Raw genomic sequence first — 20,236 nt, 5'->3', positions numbered from 1 at the left:
CTGGCTGAATCTCGTATCTGTGTAAACTGGTGCCTAAGGTGGTGCAATATTTATTATGTCTAAGACCAACCCTCAGTACAAGTGATTCCTAAAGCAATATCACCAGGGTGTTTGGGCCACTGGACTTGGTAGAGCTCCTTAGATTTGATCGAACACAGTAGTGGCTCAAGAGCTTGAACAAAGAGTCCGAAGACCAGGACACGGGCAGGTCTCACCAAACCGTGGGCACAATCCTATAAGCTCTGAGGTGAGACCTATCAGGAATCAGCTTGGTAGGATTATTATTTTTTTTTTAAATCAATTAAGCCACCTTAGGAAAATCTAAAATGCAGGCTAATCAAGGGCAGAACCATGACATGATACCTGTGGAAGGTGAAGTTTCATCAGAAGGACATCATATGCAGCAGGGTGTGGGAAGGCTCATGGTGTGCAGTGGGTGGACATTTCTCTTGTCTCAGGAGGTCCCAGGAATCCTGCTGTGCCTCATCCTCTTGGCACTCCTAGAAGTGCAGGGTAAGCAAAGACTGGTCAGGCACTGGGGGATGAGTCACCTCTGGCTACAGGTGGGGAATACAAGAGGATGCTAGCCAGAGAGCTCTGCAGGAGCGCTTCCACTGCTAGGCTGGTATCTGTGCCTTGTTTCTAGCATGGCACAGATCACACCTGACAATATAATACCTTACATGATGACAAGACAATCCCAACTTTGTTGGGATGCCCAGGACAGGTCACAGACAATGGTCTCAATTTTTGAACACTAGTCTCCTTTTGCCTCGCTGCATACTATTGTTGTTGGCAGCTCAGCAAGGATATGAATGCTACTTGATACTCTGGGCAGCTTGGTTTGCCTGAAAAACCACCTGGGCTTTTAGAGAATCAGTGCTCTGATCTATAGTCAGTAAAAATTACTGGATCCTCTGGCATCTGGCAAACCTTGTCAACCCAGTCCCTTAAGTATAACCCATCGCAACTGAGACAGTCTTTGCTTTACACCTGGTAGCTCTCACCACCAGCTTCTCAGTCCTGTTACATTAGGAGATGGCAGTCAGGGAATTACATTTGGCCCTGTCAGAACAGAACACACCAAACAGAAAAGCAGATGCCCACAAAACTAAATCAATTACAAAACATAAGGAAGTTGAAAAGGATATGAGCAAAAAGCACTACTGGTTGTGTCATATGACTGGTGTTTGCTCAAAAAACGTTTTCAACACAACCTGGAGGGTCACTGACCCAGCATCACACAGACTGTGAGATGCAAAGTCATGGCACTCCAGAAAGATCCATTATAGGGATTTCAGGAACCAAGCCTCACAAGGACCTGGACCCAAACAGACTCCATTATATCAGGGACAAATCACAGAATCCTTGCACTGGGAAGAAAGGCCTGAGACAGAGGAAAAACTGATAAACAAAATTCCTGAGGTACCCCTGCACCAAAGGAAGGATTCCCCTTTGTTGGTCCTTTATCTGCAGGTCATAAAGCCAAAGCAGTGCTAGGAGGAAGGGCTTTTCCATGGACAAACAACTGACTGATTCATGGCATTTGACTACATTAGATCAACCAGACCAAATGCATGGACCACATGAGAGTGCTGTCTAAAATCACACCAGGAGCTCACAGACTCCATAAACAGAGGAAAGCCCTGCCGGATGCAACTTTTCTGAGAGCCTCTAAGTAATGAGGATAAGTACACGTTCTCCAAACAGGAGGTGCTTGGTGTAATGAGGTGTTGCCAGCTCCAACCATTTTGTTAGCCATACTTTGGAAGAACAAGTAGAATCTCTTTCCATACTCACCACAAAGTAAGCAGAGCAGGATGCTGCAGGAAGAGCTAAAAATGACAGACAGACAAGAGACAGCAAGAAACACTCTTGCTCTGACCGGAGCATTAGGCTATGGAGGCTGGAAAGAAGCAGTCCAGTACGTGCTCACATTAACAGGTTTGAAATGTTTTGTACATGTTCAAGGGAGTGTTGCAAAAGCTGCAGCAGACAGTTCAGGGAAGATTCCTTCTCTGTGAAAGACAGAAGCCAAAATCAGCCAAGCAAAGTAACTACTCCTGGACTGATCCAAAGGTGGTGACAGCACTGAAAACACAAACGCAACAGCACCATTACAGAATGCAGCTCCCTGCCAGCACAGCCAGAATGGGAGAATGGCTTGACTCCCTTGCAGCAAAGGCAGCAGATGAAAAAGGAAAACCACCAGCAACAACACAAAAAACAAGTATGCAGAGAACAGAGAGATGATGGGAGGCATTAGAGGTGATGTTGGGAGTTGTGTAAAAGATTATGGGTCACTTCCAGTACTTCAGTAACTCTCCACTCCTGACATCCATGATGCAGTTATACCAAGAATCATTTAACAGGGGAAAGTAAGAAGAAATCAGCATGAAATACTATCCCATTCAAAGCATATCCAGCCCAGGGGGCAACTGAGAAACGTATGCTGTAGTTGTGCCAGTTGTCTTCAGAAGGCTGCCTAATCTTGTGATTATTTACATTTGCAGCTCTGCCTGCTCAGATAATAAGAACAGCCAGGGTACCAGTTGATTGCCGGAGGAACTGGGGAGGAATTTTAATCCCAGACCCTCTGTTCCTGCATTGCACGGTTGGCAAGGTGCATCACCGCAGGCAGCTCAGTTCCCAGACACTGTCAGAGCCATAGTATTGGATTAGGTACACCAGTGATCTGATGCATGATGACAAATCTCATGTTGCACAGTTCACCCAAAGTATGTGGGTATCTGGGATAAATATACACCTTGTCATCTGTTACACTGCTTAGGAAACTTGATTGCCTTTCTGCTCAGCCTAGTGTGGAAGGCTATAGCTGGCAGCTTTCCTCCTTTCCACACCCTCTCAGGCTTCTAGGGACCAGAAGAGTCAACCCACAGGGTAAGAGGCCTCCAGCTAGCCTAGAAGCAAGATCAGGAGGCATGCTCTTCAGTGGAGATTTATGAGAACTCAGCATGCTTCATTTGATCTTCTAGGCTAATCTGCAATGAGGTCTAGGGGACGAGGCAGTGCAGTGGAGCTCTGCCCCATGAGACCTGCAGAGCATAACACAGTTAGAGTTGCTAAAGGGAGGGATGTTGGGGGTACTCCCACCCCTCTCTACCTTCCAGACAAATCTACATATGGACAGACACCTGACTTTTGGGGTCAGCAGATGGATATTTATTGTCCTGCTCTACTCCGCACTGGTGCGGCCTCGCCTCAAATACTGTGTGCAGTTTTGTGTGCCCCAAAATAAGGACATAAAACTATTACAGAATGACCAAAGGAGGGCTACAAAGATGGTGAAGGATCTGGAGGGCAAGATGTATGAGGAACAGCTGAGGTCCCTTGGTTTGTTCAGCCCAGAGCAAAGCAGGCCGAGGGGAGGCCTCATGGCGGCCTGCAGCTCCCTCACGAGGGGAGCGGAGGGGCAGGCGCTGAGCTCTGCTCTCTGGGGACAGCGACAGGACCCGAGGGAACGGCATGGAGCTGGGACAGGGGAGGGTCAGGCTGGGCGTTAGGGAAAGGTTCTACAGGCAGAGGGTGGTCAGACAGTGGAAAAAAAAAAAATAACCGGGGCAAACTGTTGTAACCATCTCAGTGCCAAGGACCTGCATGTGCCCTCTCAGCTCCTCGCTGACCAAAGCCCCCAGTCCCCTTCATTGTCACTAGAGGTCAGTGCAAGCCCGGTGATGCCTCTGCTTGAATATATCATGTTTTGAGGCATGAGTGTCCCCAGCGAAGGCCACAAGGCCACTGCTGTTCTGTCGAAGTATAATTCAGAAATGGGAGCATGTCCCAGGCTCACTTGGCAGCCCTGAGCCAGGCTCCCTAGCCTGTGGCATGTCACGTAGAAGAAGGCATGTCGGGGCAGCTTGTCGCACATAAGAGGTAACATAGTGGGAGTATTTATCACCAGTGAGAAACCTACAGAGAAAATGGAAATGGAAGAAGAAACCCTACCTTACAGATAAAGGGGAATGAATGTACCCTTCCTAGCCATCAGGCCTGAACAAATGATCACGGCTCAATTCTCTTTGGCCGCTGAGAGCTGTTTTGCACTCAAGGAAATAAATGGGTTTGTCCCTTACTCCTGCAGTTAATGCCATCCCTTCCGTTCTGTCAGAGAAGCTGAGGCAGAGAAATTGCATTGACCTGGATCAAGCAGGCTGGAAGCAGAGAACGGAGAGGGTGCTGGAGTGCCCTGAAGAGAGAAAGACTACAATCCAATTTGCAATGAACTTGCTGCAATAAGGCAAAGTTTGTATTTGCAGTGCAGTAAATTGAGGAGTCCCCATTGTATAATTGCACACCCACAGTGAGGTTTGACTGCTGTCTTACTGGGGAAAAGGGAGTCATGGTGTGGAAGTGTGGTACAGCCCAAACAACAGGAGATAAATGAACTTGAGCATGGGAGAAGAAAAAATCATCTTTTCCACTTAAATTCCGAGGATTCTGCAAATTATAAAACATTTCTTTGATCCAGTCACCAAAGCTCTGGCAGAGGTAAGAGAGGAAAGGCCACTGGCTTTGGGGAGTTCTGGAAATTTCTGTGGAGCTTTGGAGGAGCGTCTCCTGCCCCTCAGCCTAATTCCTCGGGTGGACCTCCCTTTTCCTCCAGCCATTTTCAGCCTCTGCACACAGCTCCCTTAGCTGCCACCTCCCAGGCTGCTTTCTGCAGGAGTGGGAAATCAGAGTGGACCTGCTGGGCTCTTTCTGCAATGCAGAGCTTGGGACAAGAAAGGGAAAGGTTTTAGGTGTAACAGGCAATTCAGAGGAGATCCTTGGGGAAGGGTACAGGACTGCAAGCTGTAATCCAGCCACCCCACAGCCTTCAAACATGCCTCCCTCGGCAGCAGAGAGCTCTTGCTGCAAGGGAGGGATATGCTGCCCCCCAACAAGGACTGGGGATCAGCTGTTTAGGCCATGCTTGCTGTGTGCCAGGACAGGTGAATCTGGTGGTCTTGCCACCTCCCCAGATGCTCTCCTGGAGTGCTGCCGGCTTCAGCCATGCCTGCAGCTAATGAGCAGCAATGAGCGGTGAAAGGAGACAGGCCCCCAAGGAGAGCCTTTCCATATTACTTTCACAGTGTGACTAACAAACAAGGGCATTTGGATCAGGATTCATAAACCCTCAAGCAGATATTGGTTATGAAAAATCAAGCAAAGCCACATCCAGATCCACTGTGCTTTGGAGCAGAACCAGTGAAGCCCAGGGAGCAAAACTGGGCTGATCTGTACAGCCAAAGGAACAGTTACTGCACATTGGCCTGTGAACATTCAGATGACTATAGCTTTGACACATACTAAGCACCCAAGCTGAACTTCTCCCATGCTGTTTCTCTCTGTCACATTTTTTATTTTCCCACTTAGAGGGTAAAATTAAAAAAATAAAAAAATAAAAAAAAAATGCAATATCTGCTTCTAAGGAAAAGCTTAATGAAAACCAAATGCTTTCTGCCATGTCTCTTTCCTTTCATCCTTCCCTAGAATGACTTCTACCCTCTCCCTGCTGTGGAGCTGGAAATACAACTTGGCAGAGCCACAAGCTGGGAGTCATGTAAGAGCCCTTTGTGGCCCAGGGGAAAATCAATGCCACTTAGACCAACACATATGCTATACATAAACACACCACTTGCTCAGAGAAGCCACAATCAGGAAAGTTAGCCCACTCCTAGCTTTCTGACCATTCTAGCTGTGTTGCACAGGTCTCCAAACATCAGCAAAGTGTTTGTGACATAGCAGAGTCAGATCTAGATGCAATTCAGGCAGAAAACTGACTACATAGCCATGCATGTGTCAGGCTGGGTGGTGCTAACAGAACAGATCCATGTTCCTACATTGTAACCTCACCCTTTTCCCCAGGATCACTGATCTTAATGGGATCCAATCAAAATGGAGCTCTTCCTTCATCAAAGTGCTCTCCCTTTGAGAAGGTGCAATGGATGGGAAGCCACAGAACCTAAAATTTTCCATCTCTTTCACTGTCTAAAATTGCTGTATTCATGACAGCATCCTTCATACACATGGATTCATCTCAGTTCTTATAGGTTCACATACCCTATTTTACAAAAGTTGAGAGCGTGGCTGCAAAGTCACATCCACCAGGCCTGGGAAGACAGATTTCTACTAGGAGATAAGTTATGACACATCTGCCTTCTGAATCTACCAAAGAACTGCCTGTTCCCAGTATGCTGACCAGACCTACTATCTGCATGCCCACCTTCAAGAATGTCAGATTAACAGTGTAGGTGCAACTTGTCATTTAACCAAGAGCACCCAATATGATCCCTAACCCTTCCAGGTGTGGGCTCACCAACACATGCCATGTCACCCCTGCAGCAGATAAAGCACCACACAGCTTCCTTTGGGACTGCTTTTCTCTTGCTTCACAGTGCTGCCACCTCCCAGAGCTCCCACAGGTACTCAGAAGACAAAGGTCTCAGCTTAAATTCTCAAAGCCATCAGTGATTGTCTTGCATCACATTTACCACTCTTTTCTACCACAGGTGCACTCCTAATTCCCACAAGTGTTGATAGCTTCCAACAGCCCTTGCCTTTTCAAAGGGCACTGCAGACAGCCATTTACACTTTAAATAGATATTAAAATGAAGCCACCTGCACGCCTTCCAGTTCCCAAACTGCAGAGCAGAGTGATGGATAATGGAAGTGTACCAAACACATCAACAGTTTCCACTAGCAACTGCTGCAGAATAGCATGATACCAACTTCAAATATGGACAGGAAATGCCTTTTGATATCAAATGTAAGTTTCAACCCCACAAGAGTCTCTAAAAATAAGCATTTTATTCCCAGCCATTCTTGATTTGATACTAAATGGATTGTACAGAAAGACCAAGCTCTAGAAACAGAAATAATAACAGAGGTACAGTTTTAATTGCCTGATCCTATATTCTTCTCCTTTTCACAGAACCTGCTGCCACATCCAGCACATAGACGTGCTCTGTGGATGAGGCTATCTTTCTTCCATGCTGTGGCCATACTTATCTGCATGCCAGCAGTGCACTGCACAGCACACAGAATCCTGCTCCCTCCTGGGCTTTCCGATTTGCCTCATTATTATTACCACTGAGCAGTTCTCAAACTCAAAAGGACTTTTGTCTTCCAGTCACCCCTACAAAAACAAACCGTTATTACAGCCATTTTAGAAACAGGGGAATTGAGTCATAGGCAGATCACAGCCAAAAATCTGTGATGCTGACCCTTAACTTTGGGCACTACAGTGGTTGGCTGTCCCAGCACACAAAATGAAACAGCTTGTGGTCATTGCAGAACAGTTGGGTCTATGTGGTTTGCTCAGCATCCCGTAGAGTCCATGGCAAAGGCAGAGGGAAAAGCCAGGATTTCTACAAACCACGGTAACATTCTCATCATGGCTGGTGTTACTCATTCTCTTGCTTGCACACAGAGGTGGAAAGAATTTTGCAAGCATCTCCTTAAGCCAAAAGTCACCTCAAGTCAGGACACCTCACCTGGGAGACATTGGGAAAGTTCCCACCAATGTGAACCCTCTGGATGGGAAACACAAAGATACAAAGATGAATGTCAATAGAATCAACTAATCCTATGTGCCAGTATCAAGACACCAACAGCCCACATGTAGAAACCTCCATGCATTCAAAGCACAGCTCCCATGGGTTTCATCTGTAGTGATTTCTGCAAAGCAGACCCCAAGGACTCGCATCAGCCCTTTTTCTCTGCTGCAATAACTCATGTCTGCTTAGATCTGCTTTTAAACAATTGAGCACAAGCTCTGTCTTGGCTGAGAACCAAGTGCTGCACATTTGCATCCCAACTTTACGCCTTCTTGCGCATTGAGCCCATCCAGATGGCAGGCTGTATTTGAGGCTTAATGATCTGCTTTCCCTCCCCCCAGTATGGGCACAGTAAATCACTGGCAAATCTTCCCAATGGTCTTTTAGAGAGAAGACAGATCAAATACATATAGTGTGTTTTAAAATACCAAGTCCTTGGGAAAATTATGGTCTGCAACATTGGTGAAAGGCATGGATTCAACTGGATGACATAAAATGCTTGCAAATCAGCTTTCCCTGCCAGCCCACACTTCCCAAGTCCCCATGCCTGGGACTGTTTACTTCACCTATTGCCTTCATTAGGCAAAGATTGTGCCAGGCTTGTCTTGCTCACTCAGCTCTTGGTCACCTCAGTTCCCTACCTCCTCCAAAGAAATGCTCTTCTAGCAGAGACAAGCAGACCAAAAAAAAAAATCAAAAATCAGGAAGTAAAACTAGTCTGTTTAAAGGTCAGGTGCTCCTCACAGAGGCTGTTAGAGCCGTGGCTTCCAGAGTAGAATTTTACGTATCCAAGTTATGATCAGGAGATGTACATGCTCATGACATGAGAGCCAGCTGCATCTTCTGCCCACAAAACACGACGAAGAATACAGAAGTCTGCTCGCAAGACCAGACCTCAGACACGGGAGAGAGATTTTAAGATATCTGTATGTGTGGCCACATAAGATACTTTTGTCATTTGGCAAGAGGATAAAGTGGCACGTGAAAACTTGGTCACAGTAAATATCCACAGAGGTCTGTGCACTGGCTGCTTTACGTGACTCCCCACAATAACACACAGAATGCTGTAGGACAGGCACGTAGTCACTCTGAACTGTCCCAACAGCATTTATCAGCCTTAGCATGAAGGTCCATCTGTGTCCAGCCTGGGGACTGCTAGCTCATTGTCTTCAGACTTTTCAATACCAGCAGTGAATAAGGCAAAGGTTTGCACTGTTCAGAGAGGAATGGTCCTGTGCTGAAATGCCATGTGCTAATACAGTCAATTATTTGGGATGCTAAAGCAATTTATTTAGGTTCACACCAAACTTAATTGTGATATTTCCTGGGTACTCGGTTTTGCTCCTCAAATTAACTCTTTTTATCATCCAAAGACTGCTTTTCAGTGCATGTAGTATACTTATAAGGAAAAATTCCCTCCTGTGGAGTTCACTGCATTTCGATCTACTTAAGATGGATTTGACAATAAACTTAAGTGATTTGTATGCCTTACACTAGCCATCTGCATAGAAGTAAGTATCAGCTATAGCTTACATGTAATATACTGCACAAAATATAAATACATCCACATGTGCATTAAAACAAAATGCCAATGCTATTTCTCAAAGAATATGGGAGTAAGGGCCAGGGGCCAGCAAAATAATTTTCAGCTTTTAAGTGACAGACAATGGAAGTGATCCAGTCTTGCATCTCAAAAGTACTGGCAGATTGGCCAGGATTTGGATGCTAACAAAGAGATTCAGTACACGGGCCTGGTTTCAATTAACAAGCATGTGTCCATATGGCTCTGTGTGTGTGCATGTTTATACCGAGTGTTCTTTCCTGTCAACGGGCGCTGCAGAAGTACGAGCATGCGTGTGTGTGCTTGTGAAGGCAGGTTCAGAGCTAGCTCAAAGGTGCCCCTATGCACAGGCAAAATTTACTGCTGACACCCAGAACAAGAGGTCTTGTGTATTAGCCATGACAAGACCCTGGAAATGCTGTATTTAAACAGAACACCTCTCTTCCCTGGCAGGAAAACAAACCCAAGCACCAGCAGTGAAAGCACCAAGTCCCCGCCACGTGAGAGGTCTGCCACTGTGCTGGGGTCAAGAAGCAGCAGCCGGTGCTGGGACAAACCCCACCCAGGGAGAAAGGAGGGCCAAATACCATCAAACCTGTTCCTGGCAGACACACCAGCCTTCTCTGCTTTGCCTGTAGTGCTAGGAGGCAGAGACCACCATTGCTTACTGCTCAAGCGGCTCATACAGTCTCTTCTTGCATGAGCACAGCCAGAGCTACCCCTCGCCAGGGCCGTTCTGCTGCTCTGGCAGCCTGCTTCCCTCGGAAACCTCCCACATGGCCTGTGCCTGCAGCTGGCCCACAAGTGTGCGCGTCAGACCACACGCCTGCCTGAGATTTGTCAGCAAGCCTGTATGGCTGTGTGTCTTGTCCTAAGTACTTGTTTCCCCCAGCTTTCTTTTAAAACAGTGCAGTTGTGAGCTCAGACAGGTAGAAGAAGGAAGAGACAAATGAGATAAAATAATTTGCACATGCTAGGAATAAATAGAAACCCAGTAATTTTTAAACAATTAATGCATCGTTAAGCTTAATTTAATGATCAAAGGGCTGGAGCACCTCTCCTATGAGGACAGGCAGAGAGATTTGGGATTGTTCAACCTGTAGAAGAGAAGGCCCCAGGGAGACCTTGCAGTGCCTAAAGGGGGCCTACAGGAAAGCTGGGGAGGGGCTCTGTGCCAGGGAGTGTAGTGACAGGATAAGGGGCAATGGCTTTAAAATAAAGGAGGGCAGACTTAGACTAGATATGAGGAAGAAATTTTTCACTATGAGGGTGGTGAGGCACTGGCACAGGTTGCCCAGAGAAGCTGTGGATGCCCCATCCCTGGAGGTGCTCGAGGCCAGGCTGGATGGGGCTTTGGGCAGCCTGGTCTGGTGGGAGGTGTCCTTGCCCATGGCAGGGGGTTTGGAATTAGATGATCTTTAAGGCCCCTTCCAACACAAACCATTCTGTGATTCTGTGATTTATTCCCAACAGCCACATACACAGGGTTCACGATCAAGACTGAAGGCTATTTGGGAAGGAGGGTGTTAGGACAAGATATGCTGTGGGATCAGGCTGAGGTTATGGCTCAGTTTAGGAACAGCTCAGCTGCTTACAGACAAGCCTGGGTTCAGAAATCAAGCATCATGACAGTGTCTGGAGCATCTCAACCCACAAATATGTCTACCAGTGCCAGCATCTCCAGCCCTTCATGCCTCCATACAAAACGTAAGAGCTGCTGTGAATAGTGTAACTCTTCAAGCCTTCACAGTACAAGCAAGTCACTCACTCCTGTCATCTGTGACATCATGGTGCCTTGAGGGAAAGCAGACTCAAAAACCTCAGTGTTGTTTGCAAAATGAAGAACTGTTGAATCCTTCCTGTACTCTCCTCTTCCTCAGCACTGTGAAAGCTACCCTGGAGAGTCACATTGACAAAGAAGTCACTGACAGGACGGGTTAATGCCACAAAACCTAGATGATAAAGGTGACCTAGATGATAAAGGTGACCAACACATCCCCCACCCCCCAAGGAAACCTGCAAGTGACCAAGGACAGTGTCTTCAAGAGGGGCACATGTCTCAGAGGCAAGACACTATGGGAAGTTCCCAAAAGGGAGGATATTGTATTTGTTGTGGGATGTCATGAGGGTGAAGGAAGAGAAGCCTAAGAAAAAGAACACAAGGGCAGGAAAACAGTAGATGTCCAGCCACTGACTATACAGAAGAAAACCCTTGTCTGCCATCTGCCCTTCAAAAGGAGCACATCAGCAGCTCAAGGGGACATCCATGAACAAAAGTCACATCACAGGCCCCTGAAGTCCCAGCTCTTTGCAGGAGTCCTCTACCTCGTGCATGGGTAATGACATGACATAAGTGGGAAAGGGGGAGAGGAGCAGGGCAGTGGTATAATGGACTAGTGAAGTGGGATGGCCAGGAGTGGGACCAGGGAACAGAGCTGGGGGAGAGCATGAAGACTGGAGAGTTTTACGGATGGAGTTAAATTCAAATGCTCATTTATTTTAAAAGATTTTTTTTTCTCTCTCTCTGATGATGGGATGCAATTACAAACCTAAATTAATATGCCAAGACAAGAGACAACAGATGGATACCAACCAGGAGGGGAATAAGAAGAGACAATGAAGCAATTCTGGTCAGTCTGACAGATCGTGAGCTCAGCAGCCTCCTGCCAGCCCACATTCGTTCATAGGCACATCAATCTTTGTCCTTCAGAATGGGGTTTCACCATTCAAAGGAGATTTTTATTACCGTCTTTGTCCTTATCAGTGTTTTTACAATTTATTTGCTCCAAATCTGGTAGGGACCAAGTGTTTAAGGTCTCACAATGATGGAATTCCTGGCAAAGAAAGAGACCTGAAATTTTGTAGATGAACCAAGGAAGAGGGCAGAAAACAATCTCAGAACTCATGAATGGCTGGGCCCCTGTATCTACGGCGGCCCACACACAGCACTCCAGGCCTGGGGTCTAACCTGGAAGGGAACAGGGACTCCACGTGGCAGCTACATATGCAGAGCTGGTTTGAAGTGATAAATTTGCAGGTTCCAGCCTGACACCATGCTGGGGCTACAGAGGAGAAAAAAAAAAAAAAAAAAGCAATTATTCCACCCTGGTGATTCATTCTTTAGTGTTTCAGACATCACAGAGCTGAAGCCAACCACACCTTTTCAAGCATTTGGTCCCTCAATTAAAAACAGACCTAGGTACCCACAGCAAAGACTACTATTCTTCAAGAAAAAGCTAACAACACTAAATACCAGTTTGCCTTCTTGTAAACTCTCTCAGGCCAATACCAAGCTCGTGATGGATTTAACTCTTTGGAGGGCAAGAAGCACTTCAGGGCTAAAACAAAGAAATCACTTAGTTGAGTTGAAGTCATTATTTTTATGGAAATTAAAACAAGCTGATAATTTTGATAAAACTGAAGAATTCACTTCTTCCAACATAATTCATACTAGAGAACTGGAGCGCACATTTTGGATGGCAAACAGCAGCTGCTATTAAATTCTTGCGAGTGACTTGACAAGCAATTAAAATTATCACAGCACTTTGGTATTTCTTCCTATGGAAGAATAACCCAAAGTGTGGAATAACCCAAATACCTGGCAGCATCAGTAACTTGAAAAGGCAGTTTTACCAACTTTAAATGCACATAAGAACAGGATGGAAATTACAGAAGACAAAAGTGCTATGCACCTTCAGTTGAAACAGCATTTTCTCTCCGAACTTTTCAAGTGAAACTTGGGCACTAACAAAGCCATCCACTCACTTTGCCTCTGACTTCACTGGGACCAAGATGTCAAGAATGACATCACAGAAAGGGAACTGAATCAGAACCAGAGTCAAAAAGCAGAGGAGTAGAAAGACTATGGCATAAAAAGAGATGAGAATGATCAGCTTTACTTGGTTTCAGAAGGCAATAAATAAGTGAGAGCTGCGATACATAAAAATATCAAAGGATGGAGAAGGCAAAATTACTGCCTTGTGCAGGAAATGGAAGAGCATTCAATTACAATGGAGGCAGGTACAGTGAAATGTTTTCCACATGGCATCTAAATAATGTGTGGAACTTATTGTTGGAAGATGTCATTCAAGCTAAGAATTTAGTAAAACGTAGAGCAGGATTCATACATCTTACAATGGATGGGAGTTTTAAGAGCTTTTTCTATACTGCAGGACATAAAAAACAACGTCTAAGCAGCAAGGATTAAGTAGAAAGTATCCCTCTGGGAAGGTTATCCCTAAACAATGTCCTGTGGGATACTCCCCTTTCCTCTGAAGTGCTACAGACAAGCCAGAGGTAACCTACCTCATCCTGATTTCACCTGTAGGATAATTCCAGGAAGGTGTTTTCACAGCTGAACAGAGAAATTTTATGCTACTTAATCTGAGCCCATTGGAAACACTTAGCAGCATCTCAGGCTGCGCTGTCAGGAGATCAATTATTACATCAATAAAAGGAATTAAGAGCTTTGTCAGAAAAACATCAGGAAAGCAACAGCCCTAAAAGATACATAGACCAAATTCTCATGCTGTCATTGCTGAGATGGAAGGGGGCCCTCCCTCCTGTCCCTGCCCCAAATCCTTGTTCTCTCCGTGGAGCAGGAGGGAAGCAGATTGCCAAGGGCAACTCCTCAGTTCCCCAGGTGAAAGTACCATTTTGTCTCAGTTCCCAATGATGTTAGTGGAAAAGTCCCGCCCAGACTCAAGTGCACAGACCTACAGAACCACATGTGAATCCAGTAAGTGCTGACCTTACATACCTCAACACTACAAAGCAAGAGTAGCAGCCACAGCTTCATGGCTTAAGGCTATTGCGTAGGTTATTGAACAGAGGCTCTGCCTGCCTGGGGGGAGCTAAGCTGGCAGTGCTAGAGTGGCTCAAGCAGCCTGTGGCCCCACAACAGCTGGAAGAACAGAGCAGAGTTAAGGGGGACAGAGACTACTTTGGAGACAGGCATCCCATCTCTTCTTAGCAGCAGCTGTATGAGAGAATGCCACCATGCCTGGCTATGGCAGAAGAGAGAGGGAATGCAGATTGGTTTTTGAGCTGGATCCTGCAGTTTTGATTCACAAAAAAGGAACGCTCCAGGGACGAGCCTACAGTCTCTAAATATAAAGCCTTTTGCCTGTAGAATGTAAATCACAGCCCTTCTATAGACACCAATGGAAAAACTTTCTGCCACACTAGCCCTTAATTCTAGACAACAGAGAAACCCAAGATTGTGTCTATTTTAGAAGTTCTGAACTGGCATTTTTATGATATTCAAAAGCAACAATGCAATGTTATTATTTCTCTGGAGCAAAATAATTTCTTTTTCTTCCTGCTTCTCTTACCACCCCAGAAATCTAAAAGATGGACAAAATGGGGAGAAAACAGACAACTATTGTCTGAAAGAATATAACAGAGAACTGGCAGTTGGACAAACTAGTTACCTGCTAGAGGACATGGACATATGTCCTCTGCACCTCATAAGCCAGCAAAAATCGGCTCAGCTGCTGAAAATTGCTTAACCCATTGCAATCTGCTCCTGATAGGAGTCTGCGGTGCTACACCAGGCTTGTTCCTCCCACTCCTTGCCTGCCTTCACACGTGCATGCACACTGTTAGGAGGACAGGTTTCTACTTCTGAGTGAAAGGTGACATCTCTTCTCTTCAGGAGGGTTGTTCAGCAAGCTTGCAATTTAATCCAGGCTTTCAAAGCTCTCATGCTGTCCAATGGCTTGACTTGGCTTCCTACAGCTCTGCAGCGCTTCGAGGCTCTTTGTTCTGTAGGGATTTGATTTTTATTCTCTCTGAGATTGGAAAAGAAAGAATCTTTTTTTAGCACGTAGCTGGGACTGGCTTAGAAGACTAAAGAAAGGCAAGGTCATCAGTTCAAACTAAGCCACATCATTGTGAAAATGCTAACAAGCAAGAGAACTAAGATTCTCTTGCCTGATACAAGTGATTGGGCCACAGAATGGTCATCAAGTCCATCACCTCTGCACTATGTCACAGACACGATCCTAATGTCACCTACTCTGTCACTCAGATCTTGCCACCAAAGGCAGACCAGGCCCAGATGTGCTTGGCTTGCAATATCCTAACATCTTCATATTGATTAACTGTTCAATTTTCTCAGCAGCTTGTAAGGCCAGGTAATGGCTATTATCACCGTTCAATGCAAGAGTGAATTATGGTAGATATGCAGGGCACAATCGGGACAGTGATCTGAGATCAGCCAAGCTACCAGGCTGTCTTCTGGCCCCTACAGATTCCAGCCAGCTCAGCACCAAGATTAAGACTCAACCCATGTCATGAGGAAATTTATACAAACTGCCTACCCACCCCTGCTGCTTCTTCAGACACCTTGTGCTGCCAGAGCAATATTTCATAAGTGACTGCAATCGTTCTGTTAGCCACTAAGTGTACACAGGTAGTGTTTGAGTAATCAGATCGGGGTGGTGCCTACCCAGAAAACAAACAATACAAATCTGCTACAGTTCTCAGCAGGACGGCAGGCAGGAGCAGCAGCATCAGGTTGGCCCCAGCTCTGCAGCAGATCTCCCCTCCGGCTGCTCCTTGGCTGGCCTTGGACACACCACATCATTCATAGTTCTGCCCTGCAACCACTGAACAATGAGCTCAGTAGGGAGGGCCTTTGCGACACATTTGAACCAGGGCATTGTACAATTACTGCTCCTTCCTGCAGAGCCGTCATGTAGCTGCCACAGCGTTCACTCACTGCCAGCATCCCAAAAGGACTACACGGCTGCTTTGCCCCGAAGGTAAAAGGCATAGGTTTATTAGAGCCATCTGGGAACAGGTTTTTAAACTCCCCTGGGTGTGCATGTACATAAACACACAAAAGCTTAGTGCATGTTGAATACCAAAAAGATCACATGCCCTCTCAAGCAGTATTTACTCTATTCCTGACACAAGCCAGTCTCTTTCCTTCCTTCCAAACTGACCCTTGCCTCTTCCTCCCACAGGGCAGCTGCCTCCTTCCTCAGCTGACAGAAAAGGAAATACTTTGTTGGAGTAGCTGGATTTCTACTGTGAGCAGCTTTTCACTAGCCAGCCCAGACACAGATCACAGTCCCACTCATTCAGAGCAAGGCGGTGTCCTCCAAAGGTCCTGATTTCGTCTGAACTTGGATGCTCTAGGAGCGCAGGGGAGAGGGACTCTGCATGACAGACACCCCAAGGGAAGTGATCCCATGGTAGTTGATTCTATTCTGTGATTTTTTAAAAGGGAGCTGCTCCTCTTCTCTAGACAGATCTGCAGAAATGACACCCATTGTGTCCTACAGTCTGTGGGAGAAAATGTGTCCTATAGTCTGTGTGTCAAAATCTGACAACAGCCCAAACAAGAAGGTTTGGTTTTCACAGCCAGGCACTGGGCTACCCCATAGCTTGCTAATACAGGGATCAGCAAACCTGAAATGCAAGATGTGAGTCTACCCTGGGAGAACTACCTTCTGATCATGATGTCGCTTGGTGGCATGACTCCCGAAAAAATGGCTCTCTGCTCAAACAAGAATGGCCAATCTTGTTTTTAAGAATCTGGGGTAACCAGAGAGTGGTTACCCCAGCTAAATTGCTTGAGAAGGGAAGACTAAAGGAAGGGTGGATCTAGAAAACTCGACATCACTCTGTATTGACTTTTCCTGTGTCCCCCCTCTCCCCTTCTTCCAGCACTTTCCCTCTTCTCCACGAAGTCAGCCACCTTTGGAGAGTAGCTAAAAATTGGCTTGTGAGCTGGAGGCTTAAAAGGAAATGTTGTGGTAAAATCAAAGTTTCAGTACATGCTAATTTGAAATGATTTTCAACTCCAAACCACTCCCTGAATTTTCTTTAACTGCACAGTGACAGCTTCCATTGCCTGCAGAGTAAATACAGCATTTCTCAGGCCAAGCCAATTTTCCAAGTCAACATTACTGGGCAGCAGAACAATACCTTTTTTAATAGACAGAACTGGTGAAAATGTGTGGGAAAATAATGAAACAAATTACACTAACATTTGCAAACTTCCCCCTTCAAAAACACAGAGACACAAAACAAGTCTTACAAAAGGCCTTATATATTTGGATAAAACTGAAAAAAAAAAAAAAAAAGAAATTTAAAATCTTCAACGACCACCAGAGGGCTCTGGGTATGTCTGAGAAATGATCAGCTGAAGTTGAGTCCTTAATTCATATCAAAACACGTGTATGCAAAACGCCAGGCAAGTCTCCCCATTCGTTGCTTTTCCTCCTGTGCAATCAAAAAATAAAATAAAATAAAATAAAATAAAATAAAATAAAATAAAATAAAATAAAATAAAATAAAATAAAATAAAATAAAATAAAATAAAGTAATATAAAATAAAATAAAATGGCAATTTTGTTCTCAACACTTTTTCTGGAGAAAATGCCCTTGAACATGCTCCCAGTAATGTGACTGCTGTCTACATGTCTTTGCATGCAGGACTACAAACGACCTTGCATCTTCTCACGCTGAATATCAGAAAAGAGCAGACAGTTCAGGAAACAATAACAGAGGGAGGAAGGAAAGAGAGGGAGAGAGAACAATGTTTCCTTGGGAGAGCATCATTTGGGTATGTCTTACAATTCTCAAGGGTGTTGCACATAAACACACTCATTTGCCAGCTGTCTAGGGAAGAATGTGATCTCAGAGCCTCTAAACCTGGGTGAAGACATAAAGAATTCTCCAGCACAGCAGCTTTTAGACACTATGCTAGACACCAGCTGAATAAACCAAGCTGCATAGCATGTTCCACTGAAGACAGTGGAATTAGGCTTATGTCAGCAGGACCCACAGAAACAGCTGCTTTCTAGTCCCACAAGATACCTGCATTTTACTGCAGTGAGTAATGCTGTTTGGTATAGTTTGGAGTGGCTCTTATTTGACTTTTACTTCTTTCCAAGGATACAAATTTCCTCCGACAAGCCCAAGGGATAAGTAACTAAATCAACTAATCTGGAGAAATGGACAGTCATGCGTTCAGGGCTACACAATGCTTGGGAACCACGGGAGGATCAATGGAGAAGCTCCTAAGGGATTATGTCTCTTACCTCTCACTGATTTTTGTGGTGATTCTGACACTCACTTAGAGAAGTGGCATTTAATCTTTAAACTGCTGACAGAACTGAGGTCTCAAGGTGAAACTCAGCCATATGCTGAGCAGTAAATATCTTTACTGGTGCACATCCTAACAACTGCTACAACTGAGGATGATGAAGGCAGAACAAAAACACCATGGGAATAGTCAGTAACCAGGAGTCTCTACAATATTTAATTAGTAAGCAGTTAATGCTGTGCTTCCTCCCAACTCTCTCAGGCAGAGCTATGTCCCTGTATCACTTAATTGCCAAAACTCTGGACAAGACAGAGAAAGTGGAGGTAGTTTGCATTATCTATTGTTTATAAGGGTCAGCCTGCAGTGCAGAGACTGTAATAAAGACAGCAATTCCTACCTGGACTAAGCTGCCCCGTCATTTCTCCTTATTAGAAGCAATCTCCAGCCAGAACCAAGAGAAAGTGGAATGGAAACTTGCTTATGCCAAATTGGGTTTTTCTAACAGAGCTGGATTGATAGAAATGAGAGCAGGTCATATATACAAAATTATCCAGAAACCTGAAAATGCAGATAGAATTATTTATCTTAAAAAAGAATTTCCAAGAGAGGTAGGCATCTATTCATCAACCTTTATTAACTAACTTACCTTGGGGCTTCAATAGATCTCATGATAAACCAACCTTAGGCACACGTATCTTTTCTAAATCTGATTTGGTATCTAAAGTACAGATGCTGACCCTCAGGTGTCCAACAGGCCAGGGGAGGTGAGATTATTTGTGTTCTGTAACCACCATTGACTTGGATTGTCCCCACGCTATCATATACTGCTACAAGTCTATAACCTCTGGGGCTACATGAAACAGCCAGCACAGAGAAGTCTTCCAGTGTGATCTGCCTCGAAGAGATTATCTACCTGTACTCCAAGAAAGGATTCAAGAGCCCACAAATAAATAAACCCAGGAGGCATCATGCATAGATATCCAGCAGATTTCTATTCTTAGAATAATTCTAGCATAAAATGTTTTCTAGTTTGTCTTGCTGATGAAGATAGTGCTTAAAACTGGACATGATGAAAGATGCCATAACAAAGAAAGTGCTATGTAAGATGCCCAAGGGGGGCACAATCAGTGTGTGTGAACACAGCATGTGTCACAGTGTATAAGCAAACAAAGACATTATGCTCATGAGCAATATTTCTCCAAGAAGCCAAGCAATATATCTTGAAGAAGCCAAGCTTGAGTTACACATACTCAAGAGGTATGGAGGGTACTGATGACTGTGTTTACCAGTGAGGAGATCTTTGAAAACTTCCAAATGACATAAATATTTAATTTGTATTTTCAAGTTTGAATTAGGCCTGTGAGGTAAGATCCATCATACCAACTTTAGATGTCTAAAAACTAGGCATCTGGACAAAACTAATCATTTGGGTTCCCTATATACTAAAAGAGAAACAGGAACATGCAGGGGCAATTTGGTGGGTCTAAACACAAGACAAACAGGAATAGGGCAGCACCACCCACTCAGTGCTCTGTGAGATGAACAGAAGCAAGATAAGGGATGACCTTATCTCCGAGCAGAACTAGCCTACAGCTTCAGATTACTCCCAAGTGTACCTATGCATCTACAATAACAGTCTTAAAAAAGCTCCACTTTGCCTTCATTTTGTAGTAAAAGGGCTGTGTGCTGGGAACACTAGGTCTGTAATTTTGGTAACTAAAAGCAGAAGCAGCTTGAAGAATGTCTATTTGAAAATCTAAGTGCAAAACACCTCTCCACAACAAGCAAGATGTATCCCAGGTGAAGGAAACAGAAGATGCTACTCCTTCTGGATCTTCTCCCTGCAACTAAGGTTGTATAGCAACCATTGGAATGAAACCATTTGTTCAGCATGTCAGATATTGTCCTGGGGGCATGGCTGGTGAGTCAGAGGGCAGTGGGCTAGTGAAGGTGACAGAAGCATGTGTCCTCTTCCCAGAGAGATGTGCCCAGATATGCAAGTGTGACAAAATGATGGAGATAAAGCCTTCCAACAGTTTATGTTACTGTAATGGG

At 45.1% G+C, this 20,236-nt stretch overlaps 1 protein-coding gene across 4 annotated transcripts in view; it reads right to left on the bottom strand.

Moving 5' to 3' along the window:
• The window catches only part of GSG1 (germ cell associated 1), a 92,420-nt gene that overhangs the window by 54,028 nt on the left and 18,156 nt on the right, over nt 1–20,236 (bottom strand). For all 4 annotated transcript variants that reach the window (XM_083832213.1, XM_083832215.1, XM_083832214.1 and 1 more), the window contains exon 2: nt 364–500. The gene's annotated coding sequence lies outside the window, so the exon portion shown is untranslated. The remainder of the gene's footprint in view (nt 1–363; nt 501–20,236) is intronic.

This window comes from Anser anser, assembly GCF_964211835.1.
Source record: "Anser anser genome assembly, chromosome: 1".
Lineage (NCBI taxonomy): Eukaryota > Metazoa > Chordata > Aves > Anseriformes > Anatidae > Anser > Anser anser.
This window is presented reverse-complemented; position numbering and strand designations above follow the sequence as displayed.